Here is a 22,182-nt window from a genome sequence, read left to right as displayed (position 1 = left end):
ACATGAATTTGATGGGGGGGGGCAGGGAGGTTAGAGAGAAAGTTAACAACTTCTTCTAACATTAACATACTGAGAAGACTTGCCCATTCTAACATGTAGAAAGAATATGGCTTCCTGAAGGGACTGTGCATCTGTTTGATTGGAGAGTTGTGTTTTTATTGTCTCCTCATCTTGTATGAGGTCCTGGGTTCCTGTGGAAGAGGAGCCCACCAACTGAGTGACAACTTGCTGTTTGATCTCTCTCATGCACCTCTCTTAAGAAGGTATGGGGGTAGGGACAAAAATCTTCACTTTTTGTCCAAGGACCCACTCCAACCTTGCTATGACCCTGCTCACTACAGTTACCACAGCATAGCCCCAAAGTCTATAAGCAGAAAATGTTGAGCAGAGAAGAAAGGAAATGACTAACCCAAGGCAAATGGCTTTTATCTAACCAGCAAGACCACCAAAATGAAGTTAGGTAGCCTGCAGGACAGATATTCTTTACTTGTAAATTCAATCTTCATCCATTTACAAATATTGCACTCTCAAATTCTAATGCTAATTATTAGGCCACACAGAGAAAATGAGCTTCTCTTAGTTTTCTAGATGTAAAAATTAAGCTCTCTATCCACTGTGCTCATATATTGGGGGGTTTCACTTTGGTGTACAAGATTATCATATAGCAAACATCTTTCCTATCCTGAAGAATCTTCATATTTAATATATATGTTTCACTTAATGGTCAGTCTTTTATAACTTGGCATGTAAGGAGCAAGCAAACAATCTCAAGGCTAATGTGATCAATTCTATTATCCAACTGCCCAGTGGGAATGTTGTTTACAGAGTTTGTTCTTAGCCTCATCATTGGATGTGATGTCAAATGGGATTCAGCAGGAAATGATTTTTTAAAGCTTATTTCACATTGATGCACCTCATCAGAACCGATTTACTAGCATCTACTTGTTGCAATACTCTCAAGGTTGATCTGTTGCAGTGTGGTGTACTGGATAGAACAATACTCTGTAACCCTACAGTGAGTCCTGGAGCTAAGATACTGCTCCATTGACAAAAGGGACCAGAAGGCCCTAAAGAAAACCCTTCACAAGTACTCAGTTAAGGGGAAAGGAGAATGAAATATTAATATGAGAAAATTTCCATTGAAAATGAAACCTGCTGAAGCTAATGCTTTGAACTTTGTTTTGGGGTGACATTGCTGTGAAATACATCATAATGTATTGGAGGAGGTGGTATATAAGAAAAAGATAGATAGATAGATAGATAGATAGATAGATAGATAGATAGATAGATAGATAGATAGATAGATAGATATTAAATAATATCTAGTATGTTCGAGTGAGCTGATGATGGAATGGAAATTAAGAACTTCTATAAGCTTTCCTGAGATGACATCTCTCTCTCTCTCTCTCTCTATCTCTCTCTCTCTCTCATAAGGAATGAGAGAGTTTGGGTGGGCCCAAGGCCAATGCCAGACTACTTTGCATCCTAGGCAAGGCTAAGTCCTTGATTTTCAAAAACAGATGTTTTGTAGAAAAAATTAAAAGCACAAAACTTGAAACTGCTAAATTTATTTTAAATTGCAAGAATAGGTAATACATCAACTTTTGATTATCTTTCTCAAATACAAAAGAAAATATTTTGGCACATAAATCATTTTGAACTAGAAAGGCACTTGGTAGAGCGCATGCCTCTGCCAAGAGCAACACAACCCTCAACACCACATCAAAATCTCACTTTGCGTGCCTTTTCCTTTGCAAATTTTCTCACCAGTTCAATCAGATCAAGTGCTGATGCCTGTTCATGTTCAATTGATATCATTGCCAAGCCAATTAGTCTATTTTGCAACATTGTTGAGCGTATGTAAGTTTTTATAAGTTTGAGCTTTGAGAAACTACGTTCACCACTTGCCATTGATACTGGAAGTGTGAGAAGGCACGGAAACATTAGGCACATTATCCAGGAGTGTTTGTAGTATGAAGAGAAGTACTCCTTGTGGTGGCATAGACTTTGGAAGTCTTCGAGCTCTTGCTGTAAGTTCACAACACAGATCTTCAACATCAATATCTTTGTTTCCATTATCCATCAATGATTGTTCCAAATTCTTGCAGACCTTAAGTACATCTTCAGTAGATTTTTTCTTTATAATTTATAAATTAAGTTTAACAGTATTGTTAGTGTTGAAAACAATGAACTGTTCCCCCCCCCCTCATATTTCTACTCATTATTCTGGTTTCTCACACTCTTAACACATTGACATTCTACACTCTTGCGCCCCTCTAAGGTTTGCGCCCTAGGCGGCTGCCTAGTTGGCCTAATGGTAGCACAAGCTCTGGGTGGGCCTTGCTGTAATCGGAGGAACATGCAGCAAGCAGAATGACTGTATATAATTAAGCTATGAGACATTTCTTGGCATGTCCTTAACTTGCAGACTGGGGGTGGGGACGGAAGGAAGGAGAGCGATTATGTCACTTTGGGCCAATTAGGAAGGTCATCCCACCTGTGACCTGACCATTCCAAACTAGAAAAACAGGACTCGTAAAGGCCAAATGAAGACACCCCACCTGAAAAATGGCATGCTGCTGCTCGAGTGAAGAACAACTCCCAGCTCTCTAACAAGTGAAGACCCTGGCCAGCAGTGACAGCGTAAGAGGCAGTGAGGCATTAGCTTCATAACAGAGTTAATTTGCTAAGTTAGTTGGTAATTTAAGGCATACAAGACGAGTGAGCATGTGATAAGGGATGAAGTATTCTATAATTGTGCTACTGTTTTTAGTTGGTTTATGTACATTCAGAAGGGAAAGGAAATCCCCATGATATTGTACTTTGCAGACTCATGTTTGAACTATTGTGGCTAAATAAACAGTGCCTTCTTCAGCACATTTCTTGCGGTTTTACTCCTCTGTCTCAGGCGAAACGGCTTGGTGTAAGGCTCCATTGTGGGGCTGCAGCGAAGACAGAAGATAGCCCTGACACTTTTAGAAACTGCGCAAGCAGCATTACTGCATCTAACCCAGTTAGCAAGCTTGGATTCAACGGTAATAGATTCCCAAGCTTCTGATAGCTAATAATACTTATTTCCAAATTATAACTGGAGGTGCATTCCACACATATACCCCAAAAGGTTTGGTGTGTGTATAGAAAGTGAAAACTGCCTAGCCAGCGTGGTGTAGTGGTTAGAGTGCTGGACTAGTACCGGGGAGACCCGAGTTCAAATCCCCATTCAGCCATGAATCTAGCTGGGTGACTCTGGGGCAGTCACTTCTCTCTCAGCCTAACCTACTTCACAGGGTTGTTGTGAAAGAGAAACTCAAGGATTTAGTACACCGCTCTGGGCTCCTTGGAGGAAGAGCGGGATATAAATGTAATAATAATAATAATAATAATATCCTCAGAAATACACCCTCCCTCCATCTCCATCTTTGTGAGTGTCCCCATTCTGGCCATGCCTCTGCGAAGATTTATGTGCCACAATTATTTGAACAATAAACTCATTTTTAGATTTAAAGATGGCAAAGTCATAACATTTAATACTATGCTGACATGAGATCTCCCAATAGATGTGTTGACTCCAGCTTTTGAGAGCTCCTTAAAAAACTTCTGAGAGCTCCTTGGGCATTTATCTCTACTGCTGCAAATGGGGATAAGTGCGGTAATACTGCTTGTGCAGCTGCTGGTTTTTAAAAGCAGAGGGGCTATCTTCTGGCTTAATTGCAGTCCTGCAACGGAGCCTTACAGCTCAGTTCTTGCACCAGTCAGCCAATAAAAGCAACAGCAGATAAATATAATGCCCCAGAAATCCTAGTACCATCACTAGGGAGTTTGTGTAGCATCCTTACTTCATGTAAGGTTTAGTAGGGTCACATTCAGGTTAGTCTCCTGCTAACCTGGCAAAGAGGCACCTTTTAATGTGGTGATTCTCTTTATTTAGCCGGGGGAGAGTAACTGGCCCTATCCACCCCCAGCACAGTACCTCCAGTGACTGGTGTCTATCTTATGTTTCTTTTTAGATTGTGAGCCCTTTGGGAATCCATCTTACTTGTTTGTTATTTCTCTGTGTAAACTGCCCTGAGCCATTTTTGGAAGGGCAGTATAGAAATTTAATTAATTAATTAATGAGTTCAACACATGTCAGCTGACATTCTGACTAATGAAGCACTTGTGGAAGGTTGCTGCACTAGAATAAAGCTGTTGCCTTCAGGGGTGCACCCCCAGGTACGCTGTCTGGGGGTGCTTCTGGATCCAAGCCTCTCCCTGGTATCCCAGGTTGAGGCAGTGGCCAGAAGTGCCTTCTATCAGCCTTGGCCGTCATGCCAGTTTCTTGAGATAAATGATCTCAGAACAGTGGCACATATGCTGGTAACCTCCAGACTGGATTACTGCAATGTGGTCTATGTGGGGCTGCCCTTGTATGTAGTCCGGAAACTACAATTAATACAGAATACGGCAGCCAGGTTGGTCTCTGCATCATCTTGGAGAGACCATATTACTCCTGTACTGAAATATCTATTATTTATTTATTTGATTTTTATACCGCCCTTCCAAAATAGCTTAGACCAGTGATTCTCAAACTTGGGTCCCCAGATGTTATTGGACTTCAACTCCCATAATCCCCAACCAAAAGCCACTGAGGCTGGGGATTATGGGAGTTGAAGTCCAATAACACCTGAGGACCCAAGTTTGAGAATCCCTGGCTTAGACCATCTACACTGGCCACCGATAAGTTTCCAGGCAAAATACAAGGTGCTGTTTATAACCTACAAAGCCCTAAACAGCTTGGGCCCTGGGTATTTAAGAGAACGTATTCTTCATTATGAACCCCACTGCCCAGTGAGATCATCAAGAGAGGTCTGCCTGCAGTTGCCACTGGCTCATCTGGTGGCTACTTGGGGATGGGCCTTCTCTGCTGCTGCCTCAAAGCTTTGGAACATGCTCCCTGCTGAAATAAGAGCCTCCCCATCTCTGACAACTTTTAAAAAGTCTTTAAAGACGTGTCTATTCACCCAGGCTTTTAATTAAATATTGTTTTAATAGTTTTAACATTTTTTAAAACGTTATTTTAAAATTTAAATGCTGTAATGTTTTAACTTTTACTGTATTGTTTATTTTGTTTAAATTAATGTTATAATTTTTGTTTTAACTAATGTTTTAACTGTTTTAACTTTTAATTTTTTGTTTTAACTAATGTTTTAACTGTTTCTCTTTGTTTGCCTTGTTGTAAACTGCCCAGAGACATGAATTTTAGGTGGTTTAAAAATATGTTAAATAAGTAATAAATAAATAATATTTTGGTGCATGGAATTTACCCATTTATCCTACTATATTAAAAATAGTATCTTGAAACATTGGCATCTTATTGAACATCTACCGGGCTGCACCCAACATCCCAACATTTGATTTAGGAGGGGGCCACCTCTCAAGAATCTACTGGTTAGGGCAGATATAGGACATCCTTTAGGCCCACATCCTTTAACACTAACGGAGATCTAGTTGGCCCCTTGACTTTGGAACACCCTCCCTGAAGAGCTTCAGCATGCTCTCTCCCTCAGTGTTTTTAAAAACAACAACTAAAAACACATCTTTTTAAAGAGGCTTTTGAATGTTCCTTCTTTGCTTATATCTGGTAGGTTCTTTCCTTTTTAGTTTTTATAATTCTCAATTTTTAGCTTTTAAATTAACTTTTAATTTGCAACTTAAATACTGATTGTGGTTTTTAACCTGACTTTTAACTGGTTTACTTAATTTGGTTAATTTTATTACTCTTATTGTATATTGGCTCTATTTTATTGTTGTGAGCTGCCCCGAGCAGTAGCATTCTGGAGAGGCAGGATATAAATATGTTAAATAAATAAATAATACATTTTTAAAAATCCTCTACAGAACATGGATATTTTCAAGTGTAGTGCATGCCCATCATGTAGGCACATACAGGAGGGCTCAAAATTGTCATAGTCGGGCACAGGCAAAACTTATTTTTCATACGTTTGGAACCTGTATCACAAAAAAATGTAATCTATATGCTTATATGTCCATGTGGCTTGTTATATATAGGCCAAACCACTCAGCCTCTGAAAATTAGGATACAAAATCATAGGGGTACATTTAAGAACAACACAGGGGATACTGTTCTCATAAAGCCTTTTTCTGATCATCATCACTACAGGGACTTTAAAGTTATGATAGTTGATCAAGCTCATTCCTACAAGTTTCACAGAACAAATATACAAAAACTATTGTCTCAGAAGGAAATGAGAGGGATGTTCCTTTTAAAGAGTGTGTTCCCCTCCGGCCTAAATGATAGGTTGGATTTTTCTGTATTTCTTTGATGTCTCTTTAAGAAGCAGAGCTCTGACAGCTGTGTAAGAGTACAAGACACAACCGTTGGGTCGCCAGAGCAACTTTATCACTCCACTTGCAGGGAGCAGCTTTACTCTTAACAATAAGAACCTTGGTGATTCATTCATTCTCTCATGGTGGAATCGTAAGTTAGTTTCTTGTAAGAAACAACTGATTATTCATATAATTGTTAAGGATAGATCAACAAAGTGTTTTTTCCCCCCAACACATGCATTGTGTTCCTTAGCATCAAACCAGCGAGAGTCAGTAGAGGTACAAAGCATTATTGAGCTTTGCTCCTTGGAGTAGATGACAAAGTGAGTGTTGGTATAAGGACTGTTGATTTTTCTTTATTTTCATTTGTGATTCTTAAATGTGTATTGTTATTATTCTAGTTATCTTTATCTAAAGATTTGAATTGAAATTATTTGAAGATCAGATGGAGGAAGCATTTGAAACTTTGCAATAGTGCTGTGAGTCTTACTTGTACATTCCCGTACCCTGATAATTTTATCATCAGTCATTTGTATATCCCCACATTCTGTTCATTGTACTATTACTCATTGTTTCTTTTTAAATTGTTCAATATTTTGCTATGTATGTTTTCTGTTATCTTTGATATTGCAATACACCTTTTCATATATTAGGTGCTTGATTGTTTTGTGTTCTATATCTGTATCTGGTAACTACCCTTTCCATGGTAACTACCTTTTCTTTGGATGCTGTAAGATATTCCCCGTAGGGCATGGGGCACTAGCTTAGTGGTAGCGCATCTTTCATGCAGAAGATCTTCACAGGTCCACTCCCTGGCAGCTCCAGGTAGGTAGGGCTAAGACTCCTACCTGAAACCTTGGAGAGCCACTACCCAGTCAATGCAGACAAAACTGAGCTAGAAGGAGCAATGGTTTGACTCAGATTAAGGCAGCTTCCTATGTAATGCTCCTGTGTTGAAGCACAACAAACTTAGCTGCTTCCTCCACATTGTTACAGTGGGTTAGTAACTCTGCCGAGATGAGACCTGTTCCAATGCACAGGAGTAGAAATACGGTATCGGTAAGGCAAAAGCATCTCTTATAATAATTTGCAAACTATGCTTTTAGTTAAAGCGATATCCCAAAGGTGGACAATTTACAGCACTGTTAAGGAAAACAATTAGAGTTTCTAAACCTGGCAGGCAAGTCTGGCTACTCTTGCTGGCTGGAATCTTCAGTGGCTTGTGATCGCTGCTTATTCAACTGTTTTAAGAAAGGTCAGAGACAAATTTGTGTATTTACAGTCTGTGAGAACAAATGAATTCCAGCACATCGCTCATCTGGCAAACCCATAATTAAAAGTCTGAAACTTTTTGATGAAACAGTAGGCTTAATCTGACATTTCTAATGATTTAGAATCTAAAATGCTCTGTGAGTCAGCAAAACTAATTTGCATGCAGTATTCACTAGCCCAGTTCTGTTCATTGTATGCAGGTTCAGGGCACATGGGAGTGCTCTGGCTCGCCATACGTACATGCCTATGCCTATGCACTCCTTAGACTTTCCCCCTTGCTTCTGGATTTGTCTGTAAAGGCAAACACTGTACCAAAGAGCTTACATCCAGCCTGACAAAGCCTGTGCATAAGAAGTGACTGCAGGAATGCAACAGGGGCCCATGCACAGCGCACCCAGTACTGTGTTTGTACAAGCGGATGAAACTTTCCAGTTCTGCCTGGTGCACAAACACTCTATAAAAGAGGAAACACATCACTGATTAGTGATAAAGAACAGCCCTGCTGGATCAGGCCCAAGGCATATCTAGTCCAGCATCCCATTTCACACAGTGGCCCGCCAGATGCCTCTGGTCAGCCCACAGGCCAGAGGTGAGGGCATGCCCTCTCTCTTGCTCCCCTGCAACTGGTATTGAGAGGCATCTTGCCTCTGAATATGTCTCCTCTCTTACAGATCACTTCTGGAGTGCAGGTAGAGCTGGGACATTCCACCCACTTGCACAACAGCGCACCCAAGAGTGCTGGGGTAGTTGTGTGTGGGTCCCCGTTGTGTCCCCACAGTTCCTTCTTGCACTCATACTTAGTCTGGATAGTAGCCAGGGGAAATGTCTTCTTGTGACTTAGCACACTGGGTGGCCAGTGATCTATTAGACATTGTAGTAAATTATTATTATTTAAAGAATAAAGATGGGCTTAAATTAAGCAATTATTTAGACAACCCACTCTTGCTTTGCTTCGCAAATCCGCCAGACAAGACTTCTTGGTGCTTATATATCCATCTTCTGTTTACAGGGGGAAGCATAAAACTACTCTTGCTGCTACATTTATGTCTCCATTTATGTACAGTTAATTAAAAAGTAGGCTTCCTTTTGAAGTGGGCTGGATCCAGATTAGTATTTGCATGAGTGGAATAGTACTTCTGCTCATGCAAGGGGGAGGATTTTTGCACACTCCCCTCTTCATCAGACTCCCCCATGCCACACTCCACACTATTTTTGAAAGTCCCCTGACCCTCATGACTGGCTTTGTGTCGGGGGTAGGGGGTCATGGGCACTGCAGGACGGAGAAGGGGATAAGAATGCCCCACTGCACAAGTGATGTGCCACTCTCAGTTCTCTGAGTCTAAGCCAGTCCAAGTCAAAATACCTTGAATGACCATTTTATGCTATATTGGGTGTGTACTCCTAACCATATTTACTTAACATATGTAATTCAATGTAACTTGATACAATTATTTGTGAGAAAATCCTGTTGATTGATATACTAAGCTGCCTGTGATTCGAATTCTACCTTCTGTTTGCCTCTTTCCTGCCTGTGACTTCAGGCTGCATCATCCTGTGGTGGGAGGAGAGGTGGTCTTGTGGTAGCAAGCATGAATTGTCCCCTTTGCTAAGCAGTGTCTGTCCTGCTTTCCATTTGATGGGAGACTACATGTGTGAGTACTGTAAGATATTCCCCCTTAGGGGAGGGAGCCGCTCTAGGAAGAGCACCTGCATGCAGAAGGTTCCAAGTGCCCTCCCTGGCATCTCCAAGATAGGGGTGAAAGAGACTCCTACCTATAACCTTGGAGAAGCCACTGCCTGCTCAGTCTGTGTAGACAATACTGAGCTAGATGGATCAATGGTCTGACTTGATATATGGCAGCTTCCTATGTTCCATCAGATTTCCTGCACTAATATGCATGCTGTGGAACACACACGACTGACTGGAACACACGTGACTGAGTTCATGTATCTGTTTTGCAGTGTATAAAGATGGTGGGGATGCCTGATCGGCAAGTACATTTGTGTAGCAGGCACACATTTCCTACAAGTAATATCAGCGTAGAACATTTGTTGTTTATCAAATGGTATTTTGGGCTTGTAAGCCCTCTAGGCATTGATGCTGTTGGTGCTAGATAAATGTATAATGGTACTTCCTTCAGTTAACTTCCTTAATCTTGCATGGTGGTAGTTTGTACTTGCGAGCAGCTAGTTGCACATTCTGCCAATTATTGTGAAATATTGGGCAAGACATGTCAGCATGTCCCTGGATTATGTTGACTATCTAGGAATGTAAGGTTACTCTATTTGCTCTTGGTGTCCTGAATCATTACATGTGATTTTCTGAAATTTTAATCCATTCCACCCTCCATTTGTACTTCATCTCCTATTGCATCTTAACAACAACAAATCTTTCAAACCACTTTTTAGAAACAAGATGCCCTCCCCAACTGAATTGATAGAATGGTTCTGCTTATTTGAGTTTCTCCTCCAATCCATCACATAGGACCAAGAAGAGTAATTATGCTAACATCAAAATTCAATAAAAGCTATAAAGTAGCTTTTACAATGTTAAATATACAGCATCAGAATTATTTCTGTGTAGTCTTTATTTTTGAGAAGTATACTGTACAATAATACACAACAAAAAAATATCAAGCAGAACACATCAAAGAAAAGCACAATGGTTTATATGGTTTATGTGTTTCCAGCTAAAACAGGTTTACAAATTAATGGAAGCATCAAGCCCCTCTATGTCCCTTCTTACACTTAGTTTGGATGCTAGCCAGGGAGAATTTCCTCTTGTGACTTAGCAAGTGAGTCTTAGTGACTCTTGGTGGCCATCTCATTCACTTGTAGAATGCGTATTAATGTTCTTTTGGAATAACTGTGAGGCCCTGCCAGGAGCAGTAAAAATAAAATAAAATCAATACTACCCTTGCCCATCGTACTGTGGGACAGGCTCTTTCAAATGTCTGGCTTCTGGAAGCTTGTCAGGCAACCTATGGGCCAAACAAGATGTGCTTGACAGCCATATGTATTTCATTGATGTGTCTGCCCCATTCACATGCAACGTGGGATGGGAGTGCCTATTGTTTACATGAAATGGAACACACAGGTGAGGCGAGTGAAGTGTCTGCCCACCAGCCCCCAGTCTAACCTTGCTGCATTTTGTTGCGAACAACACAATTCAATTTTGATTAATTTTCTTGATAGCCCAGTTGCCTTCTGGTATCAGACCTGGGCCAGGAGAAAATGATTGGAAGCAACTGAGCACAGCAAGGTGAGATGAAGAATGGGGGAAATGGTTTATATCCCTTACATGCACACTCTATCTTCCATGCCCCATGTGTGAATGGGGTAGACATGTAGATAAAATACACGTGGCAGCTCCATATAATCTAGTTTGTTTCTAAGACCTTCATCCTGGGCACATTTACTGGAATCAGCACCATTGATTTCAAGTGGAATTTACATCTGAGTAAGTGGCCAACGTGCTGTGCAATTCAATGCTGGCATTCCCACCCCAGTAGGGTTGCTGCACACACAAAAGGCAGCCCTGGCGGTGTTGCACAAGAGTACACTTGCACAGTTACCTAAGACCGTGCAGTTACAGTTGCAGAGCACTACTTCTGTTGGAAATAATGGCTGATATGACGTGCAGCATCAAGCTGAGACTCACAAGGCAGCCCTGAAGCAGCAGAGAATGAGCTGTTGCACAATTAGCGCTACTGAGGTTACTCTGATTGTCACAAATAGGAATAACTGTGCAGTGCTGATTGTGCAACCACTCATTTTCTGCAGCACTGGGGCTGCCTTACGAGTCCACAGCAGCCCCAACACAGTGTGTGGTATCAACACGCTGTGTATCATGTCAGCCACTGGAAGTAGCATGACACATGTTTTAAGTAACACTGCCAGGACTGCCTGTTATATGCGCAGTAGTCCTGGTCGGTCGGAAACACCAACACTGCATTGCATTTGTGTAGCATATCAGCCAGTGTTCCTATGAATGCAGTCTGGTAGTTTTCATTTGTGATTTAGTCACATAAAGTGTTTATAGTACAAGTAAGGCCAAAATATCTAACTTCTGGTTACCAGCTATATATTGAAGGTGGAAATTATATGTATGTGAAAGTTTTGCAAATCTCCTAAAAAGACATGTTTTCACATAGCCCAGATAGAGCTGGTATGATTCACTGAGGTCAATGGGACTGCTCATGAGTAAAATGTGCATGTTTGCACATTTACCCAACCAAATTGGACATTAATCAGACATGTACATCTTTCCAATTACTTGCTTCCACTTGCAATTCCAAGCTGATAGCCAGAAGTAAAATAGTCACCCCGCACACACTAACTCTCATACTGTGTAGCTGGAGCTTTCAATTTTGTGCAGCAAAAATGGTGTCAGTAATAAGAATGCTTCTGAAATTTAGTCCTGATAGGGAGAATGCTTAAAAATAACAGAACTTTTAATTAATAGCTGACAATTTATGTGCAATTTAAAAAAAACCAATTTCATGCAAGTTGAAGAGTGTTATCAGGCCTAGGGGAAGTGAAATAAATAAATAGAAGATTGTCGGCATGGGAGGAAGTGAGCAGAGGAAGTCTTCAGTGAACAACAGCTCTAGATCATCTGTTCTTCTAGCAGAAAGTGTAAAGACTCCAACTATGGACAAACATGTTTTAAAAAAAATATATATAAATGGTTTTATTCAATATTTTAACATACACAGCTTCATTACTGTGTTAAGAACAGGTCTATCAGTGGCTACTAGTCTGAGGGCTATAGGCCGCCTCAAGCCTCAGAGGCAAGTTGCTGCTAAATACCAGTTTCAGGGGAGTAGCAGTAGGAGAGAGGGCATGCCCTCAGCTCTTGCCTGTCGGCAAGAGGCAACTGATGGGCCACTGTGTGAAACAGGATGCTGGACATGATAGGCCTTGGGCCTGATACAGCAGTATATATGGGAAGATGGGGTTTTTGCTCCAATATGCATCAGTTTACACTTATTTATTCTGAACCACAGTTGCCATTTTGCTGCCCACTCATCCAGTTTGGAGGGGGCCTTTTGGAGCTCCTCACAATCTGTTTTGGATTTCACTGTCCTAAACAGTGTCATATGTGAATGCACCCCCCCACTTCTAGATCATTTATGTACAAGTTAAAGAGCACTGGCTCCAGTAAAGTCCCTGGGGGAACCCACTTCTTTCCCCCCTCCATTGTGAAAACTTCAGTTTATTCCTACTATCTGTTTCCTGTCCTTCAACCAGTTACCAATCCACACATGAACCTGTCCCCTTATCCCATGACTGCTGAGTTTACTCAAGAGCCTTTGATGAGGATCTTTGTCAAAAGCTTTTCGGAAGTCCAAGTATACTATGTCAACTGGATCACCTTTATCCACATGCCTGCTAACACTCTTAAAGAACTCCAAAAGGCTGGTGAGGCAAGATTTACCTTTGCAGAAGCCATGCTGGTTCTCTATCAGCAAAGCCCATTCTTCTATATTTTTAACAGTTTTATCCTAATGTATGTTTTCCAACAATTCACTCAGAATAGATTTCCTGGATCCCCACCCCCTTTTTGAAAATTGGTGTTTTCAATTGGCTATATTCCATTCTCTGGTACAGAGCCTGACTAACTGTAGCAATAAGTTACATATTTTTGCTACGAGATCAACAATTTCACATTTTAGTTCTTTTAGAACTTTTGGGTGGATGCCACCTGTCCATGGTGATTTGTTAATTTTTAATTTTTCAAGACAATTTAAAACACCTCTCATCACCTTAATTTGACTCAGTTCTTCAGCCTCTGTACCTGAGAACAGTTCAGGTGCAGGTATACACTTAGTATCCTCTGCCATGAAGATAGATGCAAAGCACTCATTCAGTTTCTCTGCAATCTCTATATCTTCCTTAATAATCCCTTTCATTCCCTCATCATCTAATGGTCTAACCACATCCCTGGCAGATTTCCTGCTTCTGATGTATTTTAAAAAGTTTTTATTATTCCCCTTGATGCTTTTAGCTAAATGTTTCTCAAACTCTCTTTTTGCATTCCTTATTGTCTCCTTGCATTTATTTTGCTAGAGTTTGCATTTCTTTCTGTTCTTTTCATTTGGGCAGGATTTCCATTTTCTAAAGGTAGTTTTCTTCCCTTTTATAGCTTCCTTGACATTACTTGTTAGCCACACTGGTATTCTCCTGGACTTGGTGGTGCCTTTCCTTCTTATTGGTATAGTTCTGAGTGTCTATTATCATGGTTTTAAATAAATTCCATGCATTCTGGAGTGAATTGACCCTCCTGGTTTTGCCTTTCAGCTTTCTTTTCACCAAACTCTTAATTTCTGAGAGGATTTCTCTTCTGGTGTCCAAAGTATCTGCGTTAGGCTTACTTGGCAATTCTTTAATTGCATATAAGCTGAATTTGATTGCACTATGGCCACTGTTCTCTAATGGTTCCATGACATAGGCATCTCACACCAGGTCCTGAGCACCACTTAGGATTAAGTCCAAGGTCACTTTCTCTCTGTTTGGTCTGATGACCAACTGTTCTAATTCAGTGTATCTGCTAAATGCCTTGTCATTACCTGCAGGGGTGCACCAAGATGATTTGGGCTCCCAGACCATCTGGATCCCCCAGCCGTGAGCCTCCCCCATGCGTGAGAGCCCCCGAAACCTCAGGTTGTTTTTAAAAAACTCCTCCCCCCTTACCGTGGGCAAGGGGTGCCTGTGGGGGGGGGAGCAGAGCAGTCCTTCTCCATTCTCCCCCCCTCCCCTGGCAGCAGAGAAACGCTGGCCACATCTGTTCAAGCCAGTGTCTTTAGCAAAGTGTGAGGCACGCCTGTGCAGTTTAGAGATTGTCGCGATAAACTCATCACATTACCATAGGTAAAATCCTACTCAGCCCCTCACCAGTAATTCTTCACATGCATATGGATAATTTCCATATGAAGATTCTATATTCTTCACCAGAGGCGCTCTTACCCCTGGACTTTGGGGCTGAAGTCCAGGTCCTCCACACCCCTGCCCCCGCAAATCCTCTTTAGTCTGTCCTGGGTGGTGTGATTTGTGTCCTCAGGAACCTAGGTGTTAAAAATGATTCTTAACTTGCAGCAGGGGGGCCTCCAAAGGCCTTTAGGTCCAGGCTCCAAAACTACCTCAGTACACCTCTGCTCTTCACATGCATGTGGACAGATTTCCTCAAGGTCTATAGAGACACATATCTTAAAAGGTATTGTGAGGATTAAAAAAAAACCCTTTCATATACCCTACACACCAACTATCCCCATGACCTGAAACAATTCTTATTTTTTGATACCTGTCTCTGGTAAATCATGGTTGCTAATTTGACTTGGAGAATATTTGGGGGGGTGTTTTTTGTTTGCAGAGTTGGGTTCTGAAGAAACCACTTGGAACTATAATGTATAACTGTAAGAAAGTTTATTTAAAAATAAGAAAAACCTAGCTTGGTAGTACATGTCTGTTTTGGATGAAGAGAGAAGTCTGTGTCTGAGTCTCTGTAGATCTACAAAGCAGGTCTACAGAAAGTGCATTTACATACGCATCTCCCCACATCCCTTCACTCTCAAAATGAGATTAACTCTTTTCTTTCTGGCTGGGAATAATCCCACCACCATTGCAACTTCCAACTTCTTTAGTCATTTGTTCCCACACAAAGACTAGTATTGCCATTCTTGGGGTTTCAGTCCTCTTCCTCATATCTCTAGGAATTGAATCTCTGAGTGGGGGTTGGCTCTAGTGTACATGCATGTCGTTATGCACACATAATTGCATAATTGTATATTTTGCATATATAATTGTATATTGACTCAAGTGTACATGCATGTAATTATGCACACACGATCACTGCGGCACCATATAGCTAGCATGCAGTCCGCCATTTCACACACTAGAGCTAGTCATTTTGATTGAATGGTTAAGTATGGTCAGGGCACTAACAAGACAATGATAACTTGATAACTTCCTGGTATATCTTTAAGCAAACAAACCATGCCCTTTATTTTTAAAACATGTGACCAAACTTGAGCTGTGACTAAATGGATCCTTCCTTGGTTGTCTGTCTGAATGCAAATCTCAGTGCACTGTTACCACCTGTAACCATGTGTCTGAAGAATTATAACAGTTCTGCAGTAAGACCCACCACCACGTTCCTTGTGACACTGAACATTCCCTGGTGCGTGATTAGGGCTAGTGTGTCCCTATTTTCATCTGTGAAATGTTGGAGGGTACACAACAGCCACCTACATAGAAGCCTCCAGAAAACACACCATATGGTGGTGCTGGAGAGGGAGGCAGGTGCTAGCTTAGAGAGCCTTCAAGCAGTCAGGCTGGTACATGTGGTAAGAGGCTGAGAAATGGTATAGAATAGATCCCGGGAGTGCTGCCTTGTGGAAGTGGTTTTTGGCGCCCTCATCGGTTAGTAGACAGCCTCTTCCCCTTATCTCCACCAACTCTCGGGTCAGGAAGTTCTGGTGGTTTCACCCAGACATGCCAGTCTTAACAGAGACAGCCACTTGGTGCCAGAGAGGAAGCTGGTCTCTGCCTAGGATCCTCTGTCTGGATCAAGTAGCAATGTCATGTGGACAAAAGTCAGACCAGCCAAAAAGATGCCTGACAAACTAGGAAGCACCTCCACTGAATCATGCGCATCCTTCAGTGAACCTGAGTTCACTGAAACAAGTAAAGAAATGCTGATAAAAATCATGTGAGTAGCTTTTAACCTATTCAGACACCCTGGAATGCAGTCAGAGCCAGGAACCTATTTATTATTAATTTATTTTTATTATCATTATCATCATCATCATCATCATCATCATCATCAAAAATATTTATACCCCACCCCTCCAGTACACTACTGCTTGGCGCGGCTGACAACATTTATAAAATAGTTACAATGTAAAATCAGACTAATATAATTAACCAAATTAAGCTAAACAAGTTAAAAATCCAAGCTAAAACCACAATCAGAATTAGAGATTTAAAATTTTCAAATTAAATGTTATTTTAAAAAACTAAGAATGGTAAAAACTAAAGAACCTACCAGATATAAGCAACAGATGAAACATTAAAAAGCCTCTTTAAAAATATGTTTTTAGTTGTTTTTTTAAAAAACACTGAGGGAGGGAGCATGGCAAAGCTCTACAGCTACGGCGTTCCAGAGCCAAGGGGCCACAGCTGAAAAGGCCCTGTCTCTAGTCCCGCCAACCAAATCTCTGTCAATGGTGGAGCCATGAGCAGGGCCTGAGATGATGAACAGAGAGCCCTGGCAGGTTCATTTGGGCGAATGCGGTCCAAAAGATACCCCGGCCCCAGGCCATGTAGAGCTTTACGGTCAAGACCAGCACCTTGGATCTAGCCAGGAAGTGGATCGGTAACCAATTAAGCTGCCGCAGGATGGGTGTGATACTCGTGAAGTGACTTGCACCCACAAACATCCTTGCGGCAGCATTCTGCACTAGCTGAAGCTTCTGAACCGTCTTCAAGGGAAGCCCCATGTACAGTGCATTGCAGTAGTCCAATCTAGATGTTACCAAAGCATGAGTGACTGAGGTCAAGTCCGACTTCTCCAAGTAGCGTCGCAGCTGGTGTACTAGCCGTTATGGATGTGCACGGAACCAGCAGGGGGTGTGTGGGGCTCAAGGGTAGAGGGGGAATAACTTTAAGGGCGAGGGAGGGTGCTCTTAGCCTTCCCACCATGTTTTCCCCACTGGTGCTGCAGTTTAAAAGGGTCTGGTGGGGCAACAGCGCCCCTCCATCCCGCCCTGTTGACTCATCGGACCAGAAGTGACTGGAAGTGCTGGGTATGCGTGCATGTGACATCCCGCTCCACCTGACCCTTTTAAACTTCAGCACCGGCAGGGGAAATGCGGTGGGAGAGGTAAGAGCACCCTCCCCCACCCTTAAATTTACCCCACCACCACCTTATCTAGACGTTCTTGGCAACGTTTCTGGATTACTCTGTGTAGGCTTGTGCAATATTTCTGTAACTGATTGCCTGAGAGCCCCTAGATTCCCTGAGGGGAACGCCTAGAAAGGAACCTGAGTGAAGCCCCTTGATAGAAGCCTTTGAGGTTGGGTTATCTTCTGAATGGGCTTGCTGCAAGCTAACCTCTGTGTCTGACTGCCTGAAAATTCAAGTGTTCCATTTACTAGACTGTGGGCTCATGTATTTAATATTTTTTAAAAATCTATCTATCTATCTATCTATCTATCTATCTATCTATCTATCTATCTATCTATCTATCTATCTATCAGCCCACTCTTCCTCCAAGGATCCCAGAGCAGTGTACATGGTTATGTCTATTCTCCCAACAACTTTCTGAGGTGGGTTAGGCCGAGAGATATGACTGACCCAGAGTCACCCAGTGAGTTTCATGGCTGAGCAGGATTTGAACTTGGGTCTCCGCCTGTTCTGGCCCAACACACTAACCACCAGAGATGCAGAAACCTGGTTGTCATGCCAGCACACAGCTACCTCTCCTTGCCCTCCTTTGGCATACCCTTCATGAGAGTGTTGGGCATACCCTTCATGAGACCCTAAATCTTCCCCAGGGATGGAAGTCCTCCGTTTTGCCACCCCACATAAAACAGCAGGAACAGACAGGTCTCTCTCTTTCTTTTTTTCTATTCTTTATTCTCTCCCTCCTCCCTCCCCTCTTATTTTGCTCACATTCCAATGTAAGCTGTTAGAGCCTTCACTCCCTTATAATCCCCTGCTCCTTGTTTGGTTAGTCCTAGGAACTGCCGTTATCCCTCGTGATTGCCAAATACTACTGTTTGCATCATGCTTCCATTGTATCAATAAATTTTATTTCTTTCAAAAATCCTTTCTCTCCGAGTCTGTTGCTCCTCTGGGATACTCTCAGATTGGCATTGCCTGTCCAGACTGTGTTCCTTTTCTTGTGCACACTTGCAAGTTTGGTTTTTGAGTGAATTTCCACAGTTTGTGAAAAGCATAGTCACATATATGGTAGTCTACACATTTCAGGAGGATCAGAACACAACATGGGATGGTGTCTGTAAGCAGGGAGTTGATGCACACAGTGAGAGCATTAACAGGAGTTACAGCCCAAGCCTATAATGTTTACTCAGATGTAAATTCCACTGGCCAACATCTAGACTAATTTAATGAGAAATTCCATTGAAATTAAAGAGACTTAAGTTAGTGATGACAAATGTGTTGCATTCACGGGTGCTTGGTTATCATGACTAAATAGTCTGGATGTTATCCATTGTTACAGGGGTACTTACTTTCAAGTAACTGTGCATAGGACTGTAACCTTAAAGAGTGAGCTAGATGGTGGCATCAATAAGTGCTAGTTAAATGACGATTTAGGGAACCATATAGAACCCTGAGGTGAGGAGATCAGTTGGGAAAAGGAGTACTTGGCTTGAAACAAAAGGACATGTCAAGAAGAATGGAAAGAATGAAATGAATATTAGAAGATGGTATAATGTAGAGTATTCGTGAACTGTGAGAGTCAGGAAGGCCTCTGGTTCAAGAAATTTCACCTTTGCTCACTAGGTGCACTTGAGCAAACCACTTATTCTGTTAGCCCTATACACTAGTTATTTCTCTGTGAATCATAATACTTGATAGTGTTGTAAGGATGACTGAGTTAAAGTATATGTTCCGAAATGTTATCTGTGCTATTATACCCTGTTTCTGGGTGGTGCTCATACATACCACCAGAAGAAACAGAGGAGCGGTGAAAGGACTGAGCTGAATGGTAAGGGGGAGAATAAATGAGCAGTGTGCACAGCCTGCTCTACTATGTATGTTTACTGGAGTGAAATCTCTCCGAGTTTAATGTGGCTTTCTTCCAACGGTGCAGTCTTAAAGTGGGACTCGGTTTGTGCCAGGGCTCACTTCAGGCAGCTGTTTTCAGTGCTAGACTCAGTCCTGAAACATACTAAGTAAAAGCCTCTGCGCAGCTGCAGATGCATCTCCCTCACCTCTGAGTGAGTTAGCAACCCCTGCTAACTTGGCAAAGAGGCACCTTTTAATGTGGCGATTCTCTTTATTTAGCAGGGGGAGAGTAACTGGCCCTATCCACCCCCAGCACAGTACCTCCAGTGACTGTTGCTGGTGTCTATCTTACGTTTCTTTTTAGATTGTGAGCCCTTTGGGGACAGGGTGCCATCTTATTTATTTATTTATTTATCTGTGTAAACTGCCCTCAGCCATTTTTGGAAGGGCGGTATGGAGATAGAATTAATATAATATAATATAATTATAATATAATATAATATAATACAGACAGTCCCTACTCTTCATCACAGATGGAGGGCAACTTGCATGCTCGAGGCTGGCATTTGCAGACGGCCTCGAGCTCTCTCCAATTAATTTCCAGTCCGGCTGAGCCCAGCAGCCCTGTTGTTCAGTGCCAGGACTTCGCCTTGGAGCATAGGCGAAGGTGCCAGTCAGGTGCTCCTCCCTGCTGAGGGCAAAGTCTGGATGTGCTGCCAGCCAGGCATTGCGATGTCTCGGCTTCTGGACAGAAAGTGGCGTTTTCCGGGTAGAATTGTGCCCAAGCATCAGTAAGCAATGCTATCATCACCCGAGGGAGGGGATGCGGCGGCGGCAGGATTGCCAACTTTGGAATAAGGCCCCTACAACCACTGTTCCTTCAGCAACGTTTTGATCTGCAGCCATTTGTGTCGCCGGCCATAATAGCGTTCGGCAGAGCACCCTCGCTTCCGTGCCTTGAAAAGCACCGTCACCTGCTGGGTTTCTTCTGCACGATTAAAAGCACACCAGAAGCAGTGCTGGCCCCGGGCTCTGTGTGTGAGTGAGTGAGAGAGAGAGAGTGTGACTGATTTTGCCTGGCGGGTGTTGGCCACTGACTCTAGCTCTGAGGGGAGGAAGAAGGGGCTGAGGCTGTGGCTGGGTGGGGGGCAATGGCGATGCCGGCGGCGGGTGACCCCGTCTCCGCCAGAGCCTTTTGGCGGCCTCGAGCGGGGAAAGGAGGCGGCGCGGGCGCTGAGCGGGCTCTTCTGAGACCAGCAGGAGGAGCAGCGGTAGCCCAAGCTTCCGCAGCGCCGCCACCGCCGCCTCTCTCCTCCCCAGAAACACAGACACACACACACACACGCCACATACCACTCTCTCGCTTAGCTGCAACCGGTTTGTACCGGCCGGCGTCTCTCTCTCTCTGCACGGCAGTGCGTCCCCCTCCGCCGCCTCCCCGTTGGAGGAGGATGCAAGGGAGGGAAAGCCTGGCGTTGTCTGGCTGGCCGACCGACTGACCCACCGGCTGGCTCCCGCCGCCTCTGACTTCACACGGCCTGAGGCGTCCATAAAGAGGGGGCTGCTCGCGGGGGAGGATCCCCCTTGCAGGGCCAGTCGACGCTCCGCTGCCTCCTTTGCCCAGGACGCCTGCCGGGCACGGCGGCTGTGGCAGGCGGGGCAGGTAAACGCCGGGGTGGGGGAGAAAGTCGACAGGAGGGCATGTGGGGGGGGCAGTATTTGGGCTCTGGGGTGAGGTGTCTGTAGCGGGGTGGGGAATAAACTTTGTGCCAAGCGGCCAGGGGAGGGCGGGTGGCACCAAGAAGCCCCGCGGGTTATTTTCCCCCTTTGAGGTCTAGATGGGAAGGGATGTGCTGCGGGAGGAGCAAATCTGCAGTGACAGCGAGGTCAGCTCATGGGCTACAGATGGTACAGGGACCGGGTTGTGCGCCTCTGACTTGACTGACTCTCTCCCTTCTTAATCTACTAACCCAGAATCAGTAGCCTGGCTGTCTTCCTCCTCCGCAGTATTTGATAACTACCAGCATCAATTGAAGTGGGTTATTTTGGTAGATGCACTTTTCCAGCAATTTTGTTTTTCCTCCTCCACACACTCAAGTATGAGTGGTGAAAGGTTCTAGTCCACTCTTCGTTCATGGCTGCCTGCATAATAAGGGATTCTAGTCCCACAGGTGAGGTGAAGGATGGAGCTGGTACTTGCTCATATTTCTCACTCTTGCCTAACTCTCCTCACTTCCCTGTTGTCAAACTTCAGGGTGTAAACTCTTTTAGGCCCCTTCTTTTGGCTATGGTGTTCTAAAACTCCAGCTGTATTGATGACTACTCTGCTTGTAATAATCTGGAATAAAAGGTCTGTGATCCTAGGACACAAAGATTAGCAGCCGTGCTTCTCAAGCACAGGAGGGAGGTGGTAGCAAGCATGAATTGTCCCCTTTGCTAAGCAGGTTCTGCTCAGGTTTGCATTTGAATGGGAGGTTACAGGTGTCAGCACTGTAAGATATTCCTCTTAGGGGATGAGGCCCTTCTGGGAACAGTACCTGCAGGCTTGCATGCAGGAGGTTTCAAGTTCCCTCTCTGGAATTTCCAGATAGGGCAGAGAGAGACACTTAGAGAAGCTGCTGCCAGTCTTTGTAGACAATACTACCCTAGATGGACTAATGTGGTCTGACTTGGTAGAAGGCAGCTTCCTATGTTCCCCTGTGAAATTGTTTGATGTGGCCAGTCAGCTGGTGGGATGTTGATCCCTCATGCCATTATCTATTTAATGTTGTTTATGAATAGTATGTATGTTCTTTGTTATCTGATGATCATATATAGCTGCACTGAGG

At 43.2% G+C, this 22,182-nt stretch overlaps 1 protein-coding gene across 8 annotated transcripts in view; it reads left to right on the top strand.

The window, feature by feature from the left end:
• The first annotated feature begins 6,343 nt into the window (after positions 1–6,343).
• Positions 6,344–22,182, top strand: part of SLC16A9 (solute carrier family 16 member 9) — a 40,754-nt gene continuing 24,915 nt past the window's right edge. Inside the window, exon 1 of one of the 8 annotated variants that reach the window (XM_053312776.1) lies at positions 6,344–6,478. The gene's annotated coding sequence lies outside the window, so the exon portion shown is untranslated. Of the gene's footprint in view, positions 6,494–6,531; positions 6,651–20,654; positions 21,018–21,507; positions 21,526–22,182 lie in introns of those variants that run through there. The other 7 variants (XM_053312778.1, XM_053312783.1, XM_053312777.1 and 4 more) reach the window with 7 other exon arrangements.

The sequence above is a fragment of the Hemicordylus capensis genome, chromosome 3 (assembly GCF_027244095.1).
Source record: "Hemicordylus capensis ecotype Gifberg chromosome 3, rHemCap1.1.pri, whole genome shotgun sequence".
NCBI classification, from domain to species: domain Eukaryota; kingdom Metazoa; phylum Chordata; class Lepidosauria; order Squamata; family Cordylidae; genus Hemicordylus; species Hemicordylus capensis.
The sequence above is the reverse complement of the archived record's forward strand: the minus strand, read 5'-3'. Positions and strand labels throughout refer to the sequence as shown.